The sequence below is a fragment of the Anser cygnoides genome, chromosome 1 (genome assembly GCF_040182565.1).
Source record: "Anser cygnoides isolate HZ-2024a breed goose chromosome 1, Taihu_goose_T2T_genome, whole genome shotgun sequence".
Taxonomy (NCBI): Eukaryota; Metazoa; Chordata; class Aves; order Anseriformes; family Anatidae; genus Anser; species Anser cygnoides.
The window spans coordinates 9,327,950-9,348,232 of NC_089873.1; the positions used below are offsets into that span (position 1 = coordinate 9,327,950).

General features: G+C 36.1%; 1 protein-coding gene across 1 annotated transcript in view; it reads left to right on the forward strand.

The window, feature by feature from the left end:
- The window catches only part of SEMA3A (semaphorin 3A), a 329,677-nt gene that overhangs the window by 84,849 nt on the left and 224,545 nt on the right, over positions 1 to 20,283 (forward strand). Inside the window, exon 3 of the mRNA XM_066981865.1 lies at positions 4,871 to 4,941. The gene's annotated coding sequence lies outside the window, so the exon portion shown is untranslated. The remainder of the gene's footprint in view (positions 1 to 4,870; positions 4,942 to 20,283) is intronic.

Consider the following 20,283-nt stretch of genomic DNA (forward strand, 5'->3'; position numbering starts at 1 on the left):
AGCAGAAGCTTTGACTGTATGTGAGTCTAATTTTGAAAAGTCACATTTGCACAAATGCACCTTTGGAGATGATTGGGAAGTAAAAATCATATATACAGTAACTTACACCATTTCTCCACTAAAAGAATGCTGTTCTCTCAAATGTTATCACTCATCATACAATTATTATGTCTGGGATAAAATTTATCTCTGCAGAACACAAAAGTATGTTTTACATAGCATCTACATCCTGCTTTTGCTTTATCTCAAGAATTTGTGATAAACAGTCTTAGCAATGGGGCAAAGCAAATCATCACCTTTTAGGACTACCTTCTTATGCAAATATTGACATTTAATGTCAGCGATAAATATCTTTCTGATAATATATTCATTCACAGATCTAGCTTTGTATACTTGATGAGATGTTGTGATAGGACTCTTAAGTCAGGCATAGTTTTGTGATGAGCCTGTCCAAGCCTTTTCTTAGAGTGAATTAAAAAAACAACAACAACAACAACAACAACAAAAAAACCACCTCCAAACCCAGACAAAGCTCAGAGATCTTAAGTGAATTAAATTAAAATAAGACCATTTGAATTCTCCCCCCTTCCCACTGTATCTTTCAGATCAAGTTTCTGCTCCCAGTAAGCACTGGGATTCCTATGTTAGCTGGAACAACCTCCTTTTCCATTGCTTTCTGTGTTTGCTACCTGCTTTTCTCAGGAGTGTCTGCCCATGCCACAGCCTTAGCCTCCCTTTTTTTCACTTCCCTCACCTCAGGAAACAACTCTCAGCTGGCGGCATGAATATAGACATCCTCATCCCAAGGAAATAAAAGCCTTCCTTCCATAGGATCCTCTCTCATCTTCAGCTCAGTAGTTCAGACAATATAAGCTCATGAGATCTTTTCTTACCTATCACTAAGACTTTTTTTTTTTAATCATGTCTTGTATATAAAATATAATGAGCATGCAGTTAAAACAAAAGCAACATCAACAACAAAAACTTAAACATGGGAGAGTTGCTTGATCTGAATTTATTTCAAATCTGTGTAGGTCCATTAAACAAAATAGCTCCCCAGACTAACACTTCATATGTGGAGTTTTCCAAAGACAAAATGTACGTAAAAAAGTGTTCATAAAATATCTGCTTCTTTTAAAACTGCTATATGTCTTCAAAAGCTCATAGTTCAAAGTTCTGTTTCTAAATAGGACTTTCAAATGAATACAAGCTAATCATATCCACATAAGGCACCCTCTCTGCTCCCTTTTTTCCTTTTGTCTTGTAAGAAATAATAAAATGAGTAGATTTTCTTATTAATATTTTTTTCTGTTTCAATAATAGGACACTTAACAGGGTGGTCTGTGCCTTTTAGTCCTATAGCAGTTGTTCAGGGAGCAAGAAGGTGGGGCTAGACTCCACTGCCCATATTCGATTATCAGAGCCAGCTGGAAAGAGGTCAAATGGTGCCTATAAAGGATTGAGAAACCTCAGCTGTAAAAAACAGCAGGAGGTAGTTTAGCTCCTGTGATTGGTCCTGGAGTAGTAGGAGCAGACTAAAAGAAAAAGCAGTAAGGATCCTACAAGTTGTTTAGTAAAGAAGATTAGTTTTCTTTTCTGCATGTGTGTATATATATGTGCATGTGGGTGGGTTGGTCAATCAGTCTTTGAGACTCTGGGTTTGAGCCATAAAACATTTGCATAAGGAAAATGTCTGAAAGAGGTACAAGAATGCTGTCTGTCCCTTCTTGCCTAGAGAAGCAGACCAGTGAAATGTTTAAAATCTGTGGTGCTCGTTGTACTTATGACTGCAAGGTTTGGAATAGACTTCATATGCATAAGGAAAAAAAAAAAAAAGCGTGCACCTGCAGTAGGAGTTTCAGAAGGGATTAATAACTTTGGGTGCTTAAACTTTTGATGCCCCTCCTGAGAATCTTAAAACCTGATTTCCCCCTCTCATCCCCCCCCCTTTTTTTCGGTGTATGTTCTACAATGCAAGAAAGTAATCTTAAAAAAGCAAAAACAAAACTTTGACATTAAATCATTTAATTCATATTGTTGTAGCTTAGAGAAAAACTCTGTATCTTTTCTACATCTGATGCTAAACAGCTTAGTCTCTCTAACAGAATTTTAATTAGAAACTTCTATGCAGAATGCTGTTCTGTGCAGATGATAAAACTACGAAAATACAGTTGTTTCTGTATCTCTAGAAAGTGTTGATAGAACTTCAACAGATGCATTTTGATAACAATATGTTAATATCACTCTAATTCTCCCATAACTAAGAATGTTTTCTTCAGCTGTTGTACATTAAAGGCAATAGTTTAGTGGTGTGCATATGTTTCACAGGAAATAGAGAAAATATCAGATTGAAAATGTTCTAAAAATCAGATTTATTTAATTTATAGTCCAGAGAGGACTGGCTTAGTAAGATGTTCACAGGACTAGTGTAATGATTACTAAGGCTTTAGGGGAACTGGAACAATAATTTGTTTTGTACTCTTAGGACACTCACAGTTATTTTCCCAAGTAATCAATTAGGATCAGATTAAGAAAAGATAGAATACATAGAAGTACCTTTTCTGAATTCTTCTTCTGTTTACTTTTATTATGGCTTATGTTGGTGTCGTTCAACCTAGCTCTGAGTGTACACCAAGTTTAATTCTTGCTTTCATAGCTCCTTGAAGTGATGCATGTGTCTTCTAATTACTTCCCTGGGATTTGTTCAGATTTTAACACAAGAGAGGGTAAGGTCTGAATTTTGCCTTTAGCCTGACAAGAACAGTAGCAGGGTTGGGGAAGAATCATAGAATGGTTTGGGTTGGAAGGAACCTTAAAGATCATCCAGTTCCAACCCTCAAAGTGTATCCTTAGACAGCAAATCAGACAGCAGCTATTGTATCGTTTAGGGGCGGGAAGGTTAAGGGAAAATCTTACAAACATTGTCCTCTTTAGCTGATAAAGTAATGTATTTAATCTTAAGTCACTGACAGTTTAGGTTACAGAAGATCAACACTTGTATTTCTGAGATATTAAAACTTATTTTTTTTTCTAATTACTTTAATGGTGCGTGTTGTCTTAAGTTTGAGAGGTGATGTGGGAAAGTTCACAATACTAGTTTCTTCCACTGAATGGGGTTTTGTCTGCATCTTTTTAAAACTGCAGGGTAGACTGTCATTCAGCAAACTACTTATAATATATTTCTATAAGGAAAGAAGCCTATAATCTCATTTACCATTGTCTTATTTCAAAAAAAAAAAAAAAAAGGCACTGTTCATCCTGTGTCAATCACTTTTAACAAGGCCTGAGCACCTCAATAGAGCTGTAAATCATGATCCAAATACAGAAACTTTTTTTGCTTTTCTATAGTTATACTCACATGTAACAAGCAAGACGAAGCATAATTTTACGTGAGAATGTTACTAACTGATTTGCCAAGGAATGTTAGGTATTGTGAAAGCACATATAAAAATACAATATGTATTCTCCAAATCTGTAGGATCCCAGAGCATCTGCCGTAAGAAATTTAACAGCGTTAACCATCACAGTACATGTGTTCCAAACAGCAATCTTAAATTTGAGATGTTTGGTAAAATGGACCAACTGCAGATAAAACTGGTTTTAGTTCCATTTAGACTTGATCTTTCATGGATGAATTCCACATAGAGAGAGCTTTGAAAAGGCCGTGTGTAGCTTTTTCCCTTTCCCTCCCCAACACCTTCTCTCTTTAGCACCTCTTGGTGCAAGAGTGTACTCAAGGTCTCAGAGCAGGAAAGTGCAGCCCAGGGTGTCTGTACTCATGTGATGCATATCAGGCAGTGGTAAGTTTGTCATATTGCCAGTGGAAGTTATGCACCACTGCCTGGAAGGTCCACTTATGTGAGCAGTGTTCTCATTAGTGAGTTGTAGAAAGTCTTAAATATTTTACATTTAGCTTGTTTTCCTGCAGCTTTTCAGGAAAGAAGGGGGGGGGGGGGGGGGGTGGGGGTGGGAATAGACGGAGAAGAGGGAATTCATACAGTCTGAAGTTAGTGTGGGAAGGTGAAATGTTTTTTCCAAAGAAGGGAGGGAGGCTCTTTTAGAGTTTGAAGTTAGATGATCTGAGCTACTCCATTATGAGCCTGGCTTTCTGATCAACTTTCCTTGGCTGCAGTTAGCCTTTGTGAATACCCACATATGTGTCTGAGTAGACCTGCGAGGCCAAAAAATGCATAATTCTTATGTCTAGCTTCTAGGCATGGGCAACGTGACACCTGTGCTACAGCACTCTGGCTAATGTCAAATCAGGTTCCCTGGCATGTGCTCTTGCTTGCTGCTTTTTTGCCATAGGGTTGTACACGCAATGCTCCACACCTGTGCTATATGATATTCCTACAGCCCTGCAAAACGGAATGTCCCCTCTCCAAATAACTATTATCCCCCTCCCCTTTTCCTATTGAAGATTAACTGAGTGGGCCAAAGCATGCTATAATGTTTCAAAAATTGAAAACAATTTGATTCAATGTCTTATGACTAGGCTTTCCTTTATGAGGAGATGTAACTTCATTCCAATAAAAATTGATGCATATGGAGGGTTGTATTTTTTTTTTCTATTAATGAGACAATCCTAACAAACTGCAGTTGCAAACCAATATGACTTCATTTCATTACAGCAAAGACTGATATTTTATACAAGAGCAATACAACTGTGTTTCATCATAAGCCTCCTGCCATGCACTTTCCTAAATCATACTGAATTTAGAATGTTCTTGTTATATAGTCAAGGCTTTGAATACTTTAAAGCAATGTTCTGGTAGTTGTTCCTATTTATTTTTCAAACCATATAGGTAAACCTTTATGTTTTATCTGTAAATTATTTGGATTTTTCAAATATAAAATTGTTCTCCTTTAGGAGTATCAAAGAAGACATCAATCAAACGAGACCATTTTACTTTGACCATTAAGCAATTGTTGTTGTGTAAGGTAAGTTCTTTTTTAATTGTATTTTTTTTAAACATATTTTTAATTATGTTACAGCCATTCTGTGTGAAATTGCTATGTTGCTTAAAGATTCTAACTCTTTGAAATTTATGCACAGGATTTGAATGTTAGTTTTGATTAATTTTCTGTTAAAACCTCAGCTATACGTTCATGTAGACAAAGTTGATTTGATGGACACAGACACCATGCCTATATTAAGGCATAGGTGCAGTCCGTGATGTGCCCTACAGTTCTGGTCTTTTACAAGACCTGACAATATCATGCCTGCTTATTGAGGTGAGACCTGGCTGATCAGGATGACTTCTGAATACTTTGCTTTCCTTTGGGGAATTTCAGTTGGTAGGCATACCAGTGTCCCTCCCTCTTGCAAACTAGGAGTAAAGGCTATGAGACTTCTGCCTCAGGGTCAGGACATGGCCGGAGTGTGGATGCGTGGACAGTAGGTATGTTTCAGCTTCGGTCTATAACTGCAGTTGCAGTGAAAATACTATTATCGTACCCAGTAGAACTTTTGTGCAAGAGGAAGCAACATTTTCAAGAGTTTGCTCTTGCAAGTTAAGCTCTTGGATGGGTATTTGCATGTCTGAAATAATTTCAGGTGTAAGAACTCAGATACCACACCTATGATTCATTTGAGAAGCAAAAACTTTGAAGGTGGAAACTTCAAATAGGAAAGGAAAACCATAAGCCTTTTAACACCCTCACAAAACCTGTATTTATCTGGATATTCATTACTGAGTGCCATTGGAATTTTTAATATTCCCATTGTTATAGGAATTGTGGCCAATTATGGGGTAACGTTTACTTGTGTAGACCCTAAAGTACTTATGATCACTAATCACATAGGTTCTTCTCACAAAGGTAGGCTTCCAGTACTAGTTTCATTTAGATACTCAGAGATATTTTCTAGAGCAGCGTCATTTACCTAACTGCAGTGCACTCACTATGCAAACGAAACCTAAAGCTAGATGATATGAATATTTGTTTGGAGTCACATCCCTGCAATACATGCTTTGATGAAAGGCCTAAAGCACTTCCTTTCTTGAAGAATTTTGTTTCTCACTCTATGTATCAGCTGCTGCACATGGAGCAAAGTGCACAAAGATTTTCTCATATTCCTGTCCTTTTCCCCTGGAGTTACAGTCACGCAGGGAGAAAAAGGAGGGGAGATTTCTCACTCCCTTGCACAGCCAAGAAATAGCTATGATAATTTAGCCTTTAGTGTTTAAGACATGGTCTAGTGCTGCTGAATCTAACTGAGCTTGGCATCATTTGAAGGAGCTTGCTGAAGTGTGAAAGACACTAAAGTGTCTATGATTAAAAAGTATTGAAAAATTATAGACCACACTGCAAGAGGCCCTTATTCAGGTGGATGAGGTCAAGGCAGGTTAACACGCAAGGAACACTGTTGCAGTTGATGCTTGTGTACCTCAGGCAAAGAAATATTAAGAATTGTTTCATTGAGTGTATCCTGTCCTTCACCTTACTGACAAGACTACAATTGGCAAAACAAATTTTAGAATCATAAAAGTTGATCTTGCTGTTCATATTTTTAGAAGGCGTTATGCATTGGTAGGAGCCCCTCCCTCTGTACTCTGTCCTTTTGATGTCTTTTTTTTTTTTATTCCTCGCTGAGAACCTGAGCAATAAAAGAAGGAAAATAGAGTATGGGGTATCTCATGTGACCCAACAGAAAACTCAGGTGACTGAAGTTCTAAAGATATGATAAAATTTAGGGAGGCTCCTGCTTTCTTGAGCACCTGTTCCCATATCTTAATTGTACCTATTAGAAATGCAAAATAAGGGTTTTACTTAGGGTTCATTTCAAAGTAAAAACAGCAAGTGGCGAAATTTCAAGTTAACTACATGCTTCAGGATGGGATGAATGTTATTTTCAACACTCTGGAACTATGACTGACCCCAATGTATAAAGACAAATATTTTTTGATACTAAGTAATATTTTAGTCCCATTTTCATGGCTGTATCCCAGACTATAGATGAAAGCTAAGTATCTGTTTTCTTTTTTTGGCATACAATGATCTCCTGATTTTTCCAATCTAAATTGCCCTCCGGGGCACTAATAAAACAAGTCATGGCTCACAAAGTAAATTTCCTGTGTACTAATTGAAAACGGTTTCAAATTTATTAGGGCTTCAATCATCTTCCCAAGATCTGATGCTTGTGTTCCCAGTAGCCAACATGACTATTAATATATTTACCTGAAATGTGAAAGAAGTATTACAAATAGTCCTCAGGTATTTTTAAAAGGAATGGGGAAAAAAAAAATGAAAGAAAGAAAGCAACGACAACAACAACAAAAACATTTCATATAGTTGAATGTGGTTTAAAACAACATCTGAAACTGAGCATTCATGAAATATTTGATTTTACTGTACTCCCCCAAAACTTTCTGATATATGTTCCCAAACACTGGCTTTAATGTATGATCTATGAGAATTTGCTACTAGAACTTGTTCAAAATGGTAGAAAAGTCATAGAAGCAAGGACATTGGTTTCTCCTGCTTTGCTAGGTTTGTCTTTGTCCTTTATAAGCTACAGGAGACAGAGAGAAAGGGCTGTTGAAATGTTCTGGCTTTCTCCCCCTTCCAACCACACCACAAAGTGTAAGTGCTATGTAAACCATCCCCCAAAACCCACAGAGAGTCTGCCTTCTGCTCTGTGCTTCCTCTCTCCAAAATGCTGTACTGGGAGGGAGGGTACTTGTCAGATTTCCTGGCACTGCATTTCATAGCAGAGTTCCTTTAGCAAGACAACCGCAACCTCTTGTGCAGACTGAATTAATAATATGACAAAAGCATTTGGCCTCCATGTGGATGAGGGCTGGCTGAAAAATTAAAACTCTGGTTTCCGAAAGATTTCAGGGTTGGGGAATTTATTTTCTTCATCATGTTAATAAATTGTATAAAGAAAAAAACAGGGTAGGAAAAAAAAATCTCATTTTTCTAATAATGCTGATATGTTGTGAATGCTCAAGAATAGATCAACAGTTATGACTCTCACCTGTAATTAAAAAGCAAAACAAAACCTTTTTACTCTTGTGTCTCAGGCAAATCCTAGGATAAAACCAGTCTCTTTTCATTGCTTTTGTTGCAACTGTTTAGTTTTGTGAAAATACTTAAACATTGGGCCAGACTCTGGCTGGCTTGGTTGGGATAAAGGAATGAAATTTCTATAGAGAATGATTCAGTATCTCAAAAGACGCAGGAGACTGACTGCAGTTTTTTTTTTCTTTCTTTCTTTCTTTGGTTCAAGGTAATCCCTCAAGAAGGGAATGGGGGAAAGTTCTGTCTGTGAAGCATCTCCAAGGATGGTACTTTTTGTGCTTGGAGACATTCTTGGAGAGACACAGTCTTTATGGTTGTTGTTCCACTCATACAAATTATTTTCACTGGACCATACATAACATTTGTGCATAAATTCCATGCTCTCATGTTTTGTCTAAGTAAAAGTAGAGTCAAGGCAGTTGGGATATTCCATGAAGGATCTATCTGCAAAAGGTTTCAAATAAAAATGTTATTGAAAATTATTAGTTTTCACTAGAGAAAAAAATATTCTGACAATTATAATTTTTGGACAGAAAAAGAACATTTTGGAGAACTCCCAACCAGCTATCATGCAGATGTCCTTTGTTTGTATGTGCCCTGAAAATCGTGGTGCAAAACAGCAATCCTAGGTTGATGACTTCTAGTGCTGGCAATTGTTTGTACGTGCTGCTGTACCTACCATACCTTTTGCACCACTGCTTTTCCCATTTCAACACAAGAAGCTGTACTAAAAGTCTCCAATTTCTATTTTATTTAGCTCCAAACCTAAATGCCATGGTTTGAGCTTCTTTCTGCTTAGAGATATATTCTCAACTAGTATACCTAGGGGGACTACAATAATATCTGCTAGCTATTCTGTCCAGCCACATTTTCTGTCAAGACTCATGTTCATGGCAAAGACAACAGAAGACCAGATGAGCAACAGTTGCAATGCTATAAGCTAATTCCCAGATGCAGAAAAGACTTGTTGTAATGGCTGTATTGTACATGTGGAAATTAAGTCTAAACATACTGCAGTCCCCATACGCTTGTGAGCCAATTAAAATGTCAGTCATGACAGCAACATAGTAGATACTGTGTTTCTCCTTCTGTTCTCTGTATTCATATTTTTGGATATATTCATGATTTATTGAAAGAACAAAAATATAACATAGATATTTCTCCATCATTTAACTTCCTGTTATGCTTAATGCAATTCTAAACATAATCTCAAGCACTGAGATATACATTGAACTTCAGTAATTCTAATTTCTTTCAAACTATTCTAAGAAGTAGTTGCACTTTTTCAGTCTTGCAGACTAATATTGTCCTATAAATCTGTAATGGATAATTTGTCATGTTACAAATGTTAGAATATAAAGTCTGTGTTTTATGCAGATAAATCTTTTTTTTTTTTCTTGGCAGGATTGTACTCCAGAAAGATGGAGTACAGCATCATGATGTGATTATAAAATCTGTCAATAGTCAGATATGTCTAATGGAAAAAATCTTGCCACCCATTCTGTACTTTCTGCTAGATATGAGTCTAGCTTTGAAGTTCAAGCAAAAATCATTTTATCACAGCTTATACAGAAATGACAACAGATCTGATTTTCAGGTTTCTTTCACATTACTATGAGAGAATAAAAGCTTCAAAGTAAATAAATTACGTATATTTTTGGACCATTTACAGTGTTTGAAGAGTGTAAAGCTTTTTTGTTGTTTTTGTTTCTTTAATTTTACTTTGAAAATCTAGTTCATCAAAACTGAATCTTCTAATAGAAGTTGTTATATATTCATCAAGGAAAGTAGCAGTTTCACTTCTGTTTAAATGTTCTGTTTCCTCATTATCTTTCCCCCTACAAACGAGGTAAAAGGAGGAAAACATTATTTTGGAGAGCAATGAGGTTTTAAGAAGAAAGTGTCAGAATTACTTACCTACATAGTAGCATTCCTTGATGAGCAGGGCTGTTGTATTCAGATTGCTATTTTACAGTGAAGTTTACCTTTATCAATGAAAGGTGGGTTTTTTGTTTTGTTTTTTGTTTGTTTGTTGGTTGGGTTTTGTTTTGTTTGCTTTGTTTTGTTTTCAATTAAGTTTGCTTTTTTTTTTTTGGAGGAGAGAAATATTCTTGCACCAAACCCATCGTGTCAGTTACCCAACATGTAGGTTATAGAAAATGCTGGCAACTGAATGGTTGAAGTCACTGAAGACTCAGTGACTTCTGTTTCTGAGGTTTCCGCCACTTCCATTTCAAATTTTGATGCTTTATATTTGGGTTACAAAATGCTGTCAAATATCTACCAGTCCTTACACATTGGGCATCTAAAGTATTGTCCTCTCCATGCAGAGTCTTTGATAAGCCAATACAAATGGGAAAAATAATAATAAATGGCAAGAAAAATACTGTATTTATGTAATGCAGAGGATGATTTATTTTGGCTAGAGATCAGAAAACTGAAAAGAAGAAAAAAAAGTAGTATGTACAGGGAAAGTGAAGTCACTGATTTCCCTCTCCCCTTCAATATCTTATCTTTGCATCAGTTCACTGGTTTTCAACTGGATATTTGCAAAAGCAACCACATCCGTTATGTATAATCTTTCTTATGAAGTATGTCATTGTGCAACCCCTTCTGAGCTAAGGTGATCTTGGGGGTTTTGGCCGGGGGTCCCTTATCTCTTTTGTCTTTCCTTACTTTGTTGCGTTTCTCCTTGTTCCAGCTGAGTGCCACTGTTTTCTGCTCCTCTGTTTGTTTAGGTCACATGATTGGGTCACATGATTGGGCTACAGTTTTAGGCCTAATTATAATATTTTTATCTTTGGCTAAGACTTGAGAAATGGTAATAAGAGATTATTTTAAAGCTCCAGATAAATATCTTTTGTACCACCACAGCCATTTGTACTTGTTGGAAAGCAATTACAAGTCCTTAGTGTACCTGAGGGTATCCTCCTACTTCTGATTATGCGTTTACCACGTAAGGTTACTTTGTTGATGGTCCTATCTGAAGCATTTACAAGAATAGACTAAATATCATTTCTGAAGACTCCTTGAAATAGGATGGGAAAATTACAGTGACACTGAGCATTCTCAGTAGCAGATGAGTTTGGTTTCATGGGTTTGGTCTCTAGTACCATTTATAATTAGTTAATTAAATTACCTTTAATATTATGAGATTCACTGAAAGAAAACTCCTGTTAAGATAAATAAATAATGGAGTTTATATCCCCAGATATCATAGAAAAATAGCTAGACACCAAAAGATTTTAGTATTTGGAAGCAACACTTAAGAATATTAAGAATTGCTCTGAGGTCAGTAGTGCATTTCTGTTCCTCAGGCACTTCTATTTGTTTCAGTAGGGGGCCAAATATTTTGGAATTTGAGTTGCATACTAATACTGATTAGAGAACTCCTAAGAAAATAAGCTATACCTTATCCTATTACTTTAGAGCTCTCCCAGAACATTTCCCCCAATGGGGAGAAAAACAAACAAGAAAAAAAATCCATATAACTTTCAAAATAACATAGCATATTTTAAAGACAAATTAGGCACAAGTGAAAATAGATAAAATGACTAAATAAAGAAGTATATGTTCCAATTTATATGTTAAACGTCTATAAAGTTGCTCAGAATAACTTCTAGATTTATCGCCTTATTTTGTTTCCTTTTGTTTCTGCATTCCTATGCTAGGACTTAGGCCTGAGAGAGGGAAAAGCTATACTTTTAGCCTAGCCAGGAGCTAGTACCAATCAGCCTATCTGAACATTCCTCCTCTTTTGAAGGCAAACCTCACTCTAATAGAAAATCTCAGCTATGTCCCAGGACAATGCTACTTCAAAGGTCAATACGTCATTCATGTCTAAACTTCAGGGACATAGTAAAGATGACATTTGAAACCACAAGCCACAATGTTGCCTTGGGATTTTTATTTTATTTATTTATTTAGTATATAACCAAGATGGATTACAAAGAGTCATACAATCAGAAATGAAATAGGGACTCAACGAAGAAACTAAGAGAGAAGCTTACAAAGGGAATAAAAAGTAAGGCAGTTAATGCAAAGAAAATTTTTTTCTAAAAAGCCAAAAGAACATTAGTTGCTATCCTGTTCTCAATATATGGTAGCTTGATTCAAGTGGGAAATATAGCTTTTTAGGAATGTCAGCATGAAGATAAACATCACGCTAGTAGGTCAAAGGGTTGGGGAAGAGGATATGTTCACCACATTTTCTGGCTTTCTGCCCTACCTATGAAGCTGAGCATAGTTGTACAACAAGTTATATGTGGTTATGATAATCATATTTAGAGACACATTGGCTATTTTGTTATTTAAAAAAGTACATGTGTATCTCTCCAGGAGGAAATGCAGATTTGCTTCTAAGCCAGCTGACACAGCAGGATGGAATTCTGGACTGTCCCTTACTCATTTCCACAGAGATTCTTTTTTCACTACCTTCTATTTTGAGTCAGTGTAGGATGAACTTAATAGTTACCTAATTTGTGCTGATTGCTTTGAAGTACAACTTGGATAAGCTGTATGATTTTTGGACAGGTCTTCATTATTCTTTAACCAATGCACTGTTAAGTGACTTTTTTCCCCACTTTTTTGTTGTTGTTCTTTTAATATTATTTCTTAATTTTACCTGCTTCATAATGTGATGAAAAATAGAGATATGTTTCTTTGGTACTCAGAAGTTAAATATTTCTGTACATTTCTATACACTCTGTCCTACCCTATACAATATATGTTGCATATAAATGTGTCAGTTATCTCAAAAAAAAAAAAAAAGGCATCTGTTTGGAGTTCAATACCATCAAATTTAGGGAAGATTCAAACTGAGACACTAACCTGTCCCAGAAGATGCCCCTGTAATTTGACGTGGGTCTGATGTTGCTCTAAAATTGGATTTACCTGTATCTGTTGATATGAATCTATCTTCTCTGTTCTTCAGTCTGAAACATGCTTGTATAAGGTATTATTTATGCACTATCATCTCTAAGTATAATCTTCCATGGACATAAAAAATACCTACACCTCTCATAATTAAAATCATCTAGAACAGATTTATGAGGCAACTTGTGATTGCTTCTTCTATCCGCTTTTTAAAATCACATGCACATCAGATCTTCCCTTGCCATTAGCTTTGTGCCCAGACTCTTGTTAGGATTTGTCTTTTCGATTACCAACTGCAAAAAAGAACTGCCTATTATTAAGTACAATGACCAAGAAACCGAGTCTATTTTAGTAGAAATCTCTGCATCTTGTTCCAATATATATACCAAATAATTTATGAAATTTGTACAAAAAAATAGCATATACAATCAACTCTACCCTCAGTGAAATACTGACGGTCATTGATTTCCTTTTACCCTTCTTGCTATCTAAGTAAGAGTAGACAATTAAGAAATCAAGAAATCTAAGCTTTCATAAAGTTTATCTTCCCTGTTGGAGCAGTATGAAAGGAAGCTGCAAGGAATTAAAAATAAATAAATAAATAAATAAGAAAAATAGAGGGGAAAAAAAAAAAGGAGAGAAAGATTGATTTCTCTTCCCTTAGTGAGTGTTAGCAATTAGGTAAGCTGATTTGCAGTGAGGTCATCTCTCACAATTGGAAGCTAATTTGAAAATGGATTAGCTTAGAAGTAGCAATTTCTGCTCCATGGGCTTTAGCAGAAAGTGATTCAGTTTTTTAACAGACCTCATAAACTGGCTGAGATAAATGCCTACCTAATGTGCCATTAGGCACTGGGCATGCTCCAGTGGCAGCATGCACAGCTGTGGTTGCAGGGAGTTTCCCTGATGGGTTTCCTCTGCTTCTTGCTCGCTTTCCACAGGTGTGCTAGTTGATTATTTTGCCTCAGGGAATAAACAGGTTAGGAGAATTGGAATGGGTAAAAATGTTTTCACTTTTCTTCTGATTGAGCTTTTCAGGTGTAAGATGAGTGACAGCAAGAGTGAAGGATCAGGATACCACACCACTACAGAAGAAAAGGGACAAATCTGCTCTGTGAATACAGAAGTCAGTAACAGTACAGTATAGATTAACACAGGAACTCCTGACATTTCCAGTGGCAGAAGGCCCTGAGTCTGATCAAGTTTTTTGGGCTGTGTGTGCTCATGGGAGGAAAAGAATGACCTTTTCCTCTGACCTGTCCCCAGATTTCATCTCTTCCCATGAAAACCTCAACACCATTCCATCACCTTTTCCAAATTGCTTTGCTTCTTGAAATTTAAGATTACAGCCATGTTACCCCATCTATTCTTCTTGGGTCACCATCAGCTAATTGCCACCAATGCAGTGGCAGTGTCAACTTGTGGTCTGGAGGGATTAAGGTGCGTGGTTAACTGTTGTAAGGGACAATAGTTGTTAGGGCAAGACTGAATGACAGAGTTAAAAGTCCTGCTGGGGTGATTTTTTTTTTTGTATTTATTTATTTTTAAGTTTTGTATGCTAATGGTGAGAATTCCACAGTCTAAGATCAGGCTAAAATAATAAGCCTGGAACAAGCTGGTTTTCTTACAGGAAGAATTGTTAGGATTTCAGATAATTTTCTGCTCTAAGCTAGGCAAAAAGCTTTGGGCTAATACATTTAGAATTTCATATTACAGGTTCAGTTGAATAAATCAAATATATTTGGATACTTATATACTGTTTTGTTTAAATTTATTTTTACTTCTTATAAGATTTACTTTCATTTTGCTAAAGAAAACTGATTTTTGAAATGAAATTGATCTTCAGCAAAATGAATAAACATTTCATTTTAAAAAGTGAACAATTCCAAAGCTTAAAATGGAAGCCTACAGAAGTTACTTCTTTTTTTTTTGACAGGGACTTTTAACAAGCTGATATTACTAAACTATAACGATAAATCATGACCTTCTTCTAATTACCAAGCTGTAATACCAATATAAATTTGAAAACAAAAATTGGGTGAATAATTGAAGAAGATAAAAGACTAGATTTCGATGCCCTACTTCTAGGGTGTGTGCATTTTCCAGTTACATTTTATAGTGGAACAGTCGGTCACAATGCCAATACAAAGTATTGACACTTCTAAAATTTTGGCTGTGTTTACCTAGACATTTCTGGGTGTATGAATGACACAACCTCACATAAAGCAATAAATCACATTCAAACCCTTAGGTGTAGTCATTCATCGCTTTATTATTATTATTTATTTATAAAATTTGAAGGACTCAAAGTCCTTAGGAACACAAAATATTTCTACTGTCAGAAATGAAACACTTAGGAACTATCTTATTAAAGCCCTTTTTAAAGACAATCAGACAATATTAAGTATGGCTGGAGTTTGGTCCCACGTGTCTAAGTCTGTTTTAAAAGTGTAGAGTGACTTAGATGTTCATTGGAATTTTACTGGGTATTGTAACAAAAATCTGGACAAGCGAAGTTAATATAGTCTCTGTATAAACCATCAGAGCCATATAAAGGTGAGACTCATGTGTGTTTCCTTCCCTATCCTGCTTTCCTTGGAAAGGAAATGCATCCGCCTGCAGTGGCAGGGAGTCACAATGTACTCTGCTGTATCTTTTATGCAGCCAGCTGAGGAACTGGGAAGTTAGAGTACTCTATATTCTGTTCAGTCTAGATATATGCTTAGAAATAATCTCTTATTCCATCATTAATTCTAGTTCCTAATAGGCCTTCTGCAATAGCAGTTTTATTGAAGCAAACAGTGTTTTCACTGAATTTCAGAGCAAATATTTCAGATAAATGTCAACAGTTGTAATTCCATTTTTTTGAATATATTTTTGTCTATTAAGTTAATGCCAGTTTTTAGAAATGGCAGTTCCACCAGACTATTTCTGAAAACACAGTAAAAGTAGTAGTATTATATTAATTTTTCTTGGAATTTGCTTTCAAAACAACAGGAGTGATATACCAACAGAATAGCAATGGACAAAATAAATAAATAAATATAAGGGACAAAAACCCAAAGTAATTTTAACATGAAGTTCCACTAGTTTCTAAGAGAGCTGTATAAAAACAATGGCTGCAACTACAAGGTGGTAGAAGTTGGGAGAAAGTGTCTTCTGTAGTGGTTTTACCTAGCTGTGCCTTTCTTCAACTTCACAGCAGCAAGCACACTTTGTTTTCAAGTATAAGTATTTTTTCATACATTATGGAAGCATTATAACATTTAGAACTGTAAGATTTTGAAACCAAATTCTGGATTTTATTTCTGAGGTACGTATTGTGTGCCACCTATCTCCAGATCTGGCTTTACAAAGGCTCCTACAAAACCATTAAGAGCTTTTGCCCTTATTAAGATGTCTTTTTCTTAATAATTCAGAACATCACCTAGGAAGTCTGTTACTCAACTATTGTCACACCGAGACAACATTCTGTTTGCCTTTGGCAGCAGGGTGCTGAGTTTGGCAATTGGGTGGGACTGTACCTCTGTTCAGTGCAGGAAGTGGCATTAAACCTAATCTAATCTGCTAGGGTTTGTTATGATTGCACTGCGTGGTCACTTTTAGATTCCAACCAAATATCACTGTCTGTTTAATAAACAAGATGACACTTTGTGATTATTGCATAGTAAATTAGAAGTAAGGTGAATTTTTGTGCCATTTGCTTAAAAGAAAATCTGTGATGTCAGTAACACCAGCTCCCATTTTCTGACCCTACAAAGTGAAAGAGGTTGGTTAGGGGATTAGATGTAGGAAAATTAGTTCTAGATGAAATGTTGGCCAAGTGAAATTCTCACCCCTATTATAACTCGTGTTCACATGGGAGTAAGACCAAAGACATTTTTTTTCTAACTTTAAAAACAAATTTTCACATTATTTCTGAACTATTTTCTTCAAAAATCCCACCTGAGGTTCAACTGTTCAGTGTGCCCAATTTGCCTGTTCAAGGAGTGAAAGAACTTTGCTAAAAAGACTTGGAAGCAAATTGACTGTAACCAACTGCCTGTGCTTTTTTTTAGCACAAAGCATATTAGCAGATGAGAAATCCTGTTGTCCTTTGTTTATGAAGTAACACGTGCTCAGGTACTTTACTGACATCTTGCAGAATGAAGCCATCAGCAATGTTTGAGTGGGATCATCCATCTCCCAGGTAAGGCTTTATTACATGCTACAGTCAGGCATTGTGTCCATGGCCTTTCTCATGCCTCCCTCTAGGCAGGGAGGCTTTGGGTTACTTGATCTATGACTAGCCATGACTCACAATAGCCTTTAACTTATCAAGAATGCTGTCAGATGCACTGGAGACAGGTCCACAAGTCAGGATGTAGAATTAAATACATGTGCTCCCTGATCCCTTTTGCAGAGCAGAAATGAAGGTGCCCACTTTGTGTAAGCTGACTTAGCACCATTGAGGTATATGGAACTCCCCTGATTTATAACACCAGAATGTGGTCTGTGATGTTTCCATTGCACTTCGGGTCTTGTGGATGTATCAGAGGTAGGAAAAATAAAAAATAATAATTAAAAATAAAAACAGGATATGGCCAACTCCAGATGGTGCACTAGATGTGGTATATGATGAAGTTTCAAAAAATCTTGAAGGAAATCAAGCCAGCCTGAGTGTCTCCTTCCTCAAAGGTTCTCAAAAAATTATGTCCAACTCATTCTGTAAATCAGGTTCTCACTTTTGACATTTTAACTGTAAAAGAATATCACCATATGTCACAAGGATGGGTCATTCAGTTGATCCCTTTACTCAGCTAAGTAGGAGCTTAAGATATATCATCTGAGATACTATGGGAAGAATAAGAACACATCACGTGCCATTGCTGTGTCTGCTCTGCAATACACTCCCACTAGCTAACTCCTAACTTACCTGAAGATATAACTCTGTTTCCTAAAATATTCTATAGTCAAAGACTCAATGTTATTATTCTGGTGTTTTGTTTTTTGTTTGTTTGTTTGTTTTCATTCATTTTACCTAGTTACTTCTAAGAGGGAATATATCATGGGTGATGGCATAAAAATATTTCAGCTTCATAAACACATGGAGAAATTTAAAATGAAATACTATTTCAGATAGCTGGAGAATTACCAAGTTCTTGTTATATATTCTTCTTTCTGTTTGTGAGCATGAATATATATATAAAGAAAAAAAAATCTAAGCATTTGTATGTGTTTTCCTCTGAGCTTCCTTAAAGGCCATTTGAAACTCAGTATGTGTATTACATTATGACCCATAACTTTTTTTCCCTGTATCTAGTTCAACATCCACAAATAAATTTTCAGCTATTTAAACCAACTTGGATGTAAACAGTATGTCCTTATTCATGTCAGTGAAGAAAGTAATGATCCTAACACTGAAAGCCAGGAGAATACTTCACTTGTATTGATAAGTATGACTCAGAGATTCGGATGCTATTGGATCTTAGATACTATAGGGTGAAGAGAAATGCATACTGTGTAGTAAACATCTTTTAAACAGTTACAAGTCTCCTTTGTCTTAGTGGGAGAAGAGATTTCAGAAGGCAAATGACAGAGACATTTTACTCACACCAGCTGCTCAAAAATTTTTTTTTTTTTTTTTTTACAATCCCCCAATCCCCTTGGATATTTCCATTACGTGAGGGAAAGCCAAAGCTGTTTGGGCTGTCCATATATTTTTTGTAACCTCCTTTGCATCTAGGGAATCCCCAATTATAGTATGTGTAGTGTCTTGATTGTTTTTACTCTTGTAATATCAGAAAGTTTACTTGGGGATTTGGCTTCTTGTTGTTGAAGTCTCCTTGAAAAAACAGACTCTTTCTTTGTAAATCATGACTCACCATCATTAATTCTCTTCCTGGCAGATAGTATTGCCAGTAGACTAAGTGGGATGAGAAAGCAAGATATTAAATAACCAGCCACTGGATTCATAAGGGATTTCCAGGAATCAAGAACAGTCTTTTCCCAGTAGGCTTAACTATGAATTAGTCAAAAGATTTGCATATTAAGATTTGATATTAAATTGACATCCAGTATATAGCTACTAACCAAATCAGCGTCCGATCATGTATAGAGTAGATAAGTGCACTGCTCCCAGTATTTAGTCTGAGCACAATTAATACAGTCTGATAAGCTTTGAGTTGTTTATACAGCGGTATTGATAAGAATAAACTCTGGAATCCCAATTAACTCTTCTACTAACTTAGAAGAATTTTTTTTTTTTTAAAAAAAAAAAGGTAATCTAATGTCTTTCTGCCCAGATAATATTTTTTCATTCAATCAAATGGACAAAAATTCTGTCTTGCATCCCTATGCCTGCTGTAGGCTTGTTTAACACAAGTCTATGAGACTGGAGGACAAAGGTGCACATTGTCATTTCTTACTGCCAAAGGAAGAGGTGTGATACCTAGCAAAGACAGAATTCATATCCTACAGTCTAGTGGCTTTGTTCAGAGTAATATGCCAACAAAGTTTAATGTGTAGCCTTTCACATTAATCCCCAGTCAGGTCCTCTGCTGACAAATTGCAAGGCAAAACTTGCAAAGCAAGGCAGGTCCATAATGGTTAAGTGCAGACTGCCTTCAGGCTCCCTCTCCTGGACATTTATGCATCCATGAGCTCAGGAACCTGCTGTGTTTTCTGCATACGTACAGCCATAGGTTGTTCAGACCTTTACAGCACATGCTTTCCTTGTGTGCCCTGCATACTACATTGTAATACATGTAATTACACAGGTCCTTTAAAAGGTAAACTTGATATTTTTAATAAGCCCTTTGAATTCAATCCTTCAGGTGATTTTCTAGTTATTGGCTGTTTGTTCATTATTTTGGTCCCTGCTTTAAAAATTATGACTGTTATGCACTTGCATTTCAATTTTTCATTTAATAGTGTGGATTTTTTTTTTTGCCTTGTTCTATTAAACGCACTTTTGAATATTGCTTTGCTTCCCCCCATGCAGGTGTTATGAGGGTTATTTATATTTTAAAGCCTATAGTATGGTCACTGCAATTTCATATTCTCCTAGCCTTTCAGATGAAAAAATATATATTTTTATTAATCGTGAATGGTTTAAATTTGTCTCTGTAATGCATCTCCCAGGAACTTGAAACACCTGCTGCTTTACCCTTGCCTTAGAAGAATGGGAGGTTATATATTAGTTTGAGGCTTGTGCATTAAAATAAAGCTTTGCTTTATAGAAGTTCCACCTGGGAATGGCTGCTCTACAGTTCTATAAAACCGATGAGAAAATTTGTTTCCAGCCCCAACTACTTTAGAAAATAAAATAAATTAATATGAAAATGTAACTTAAGCAAAGTTGACAAAAAAATAGAGCGCAGTGAGAGAATCACAAATTTTGAT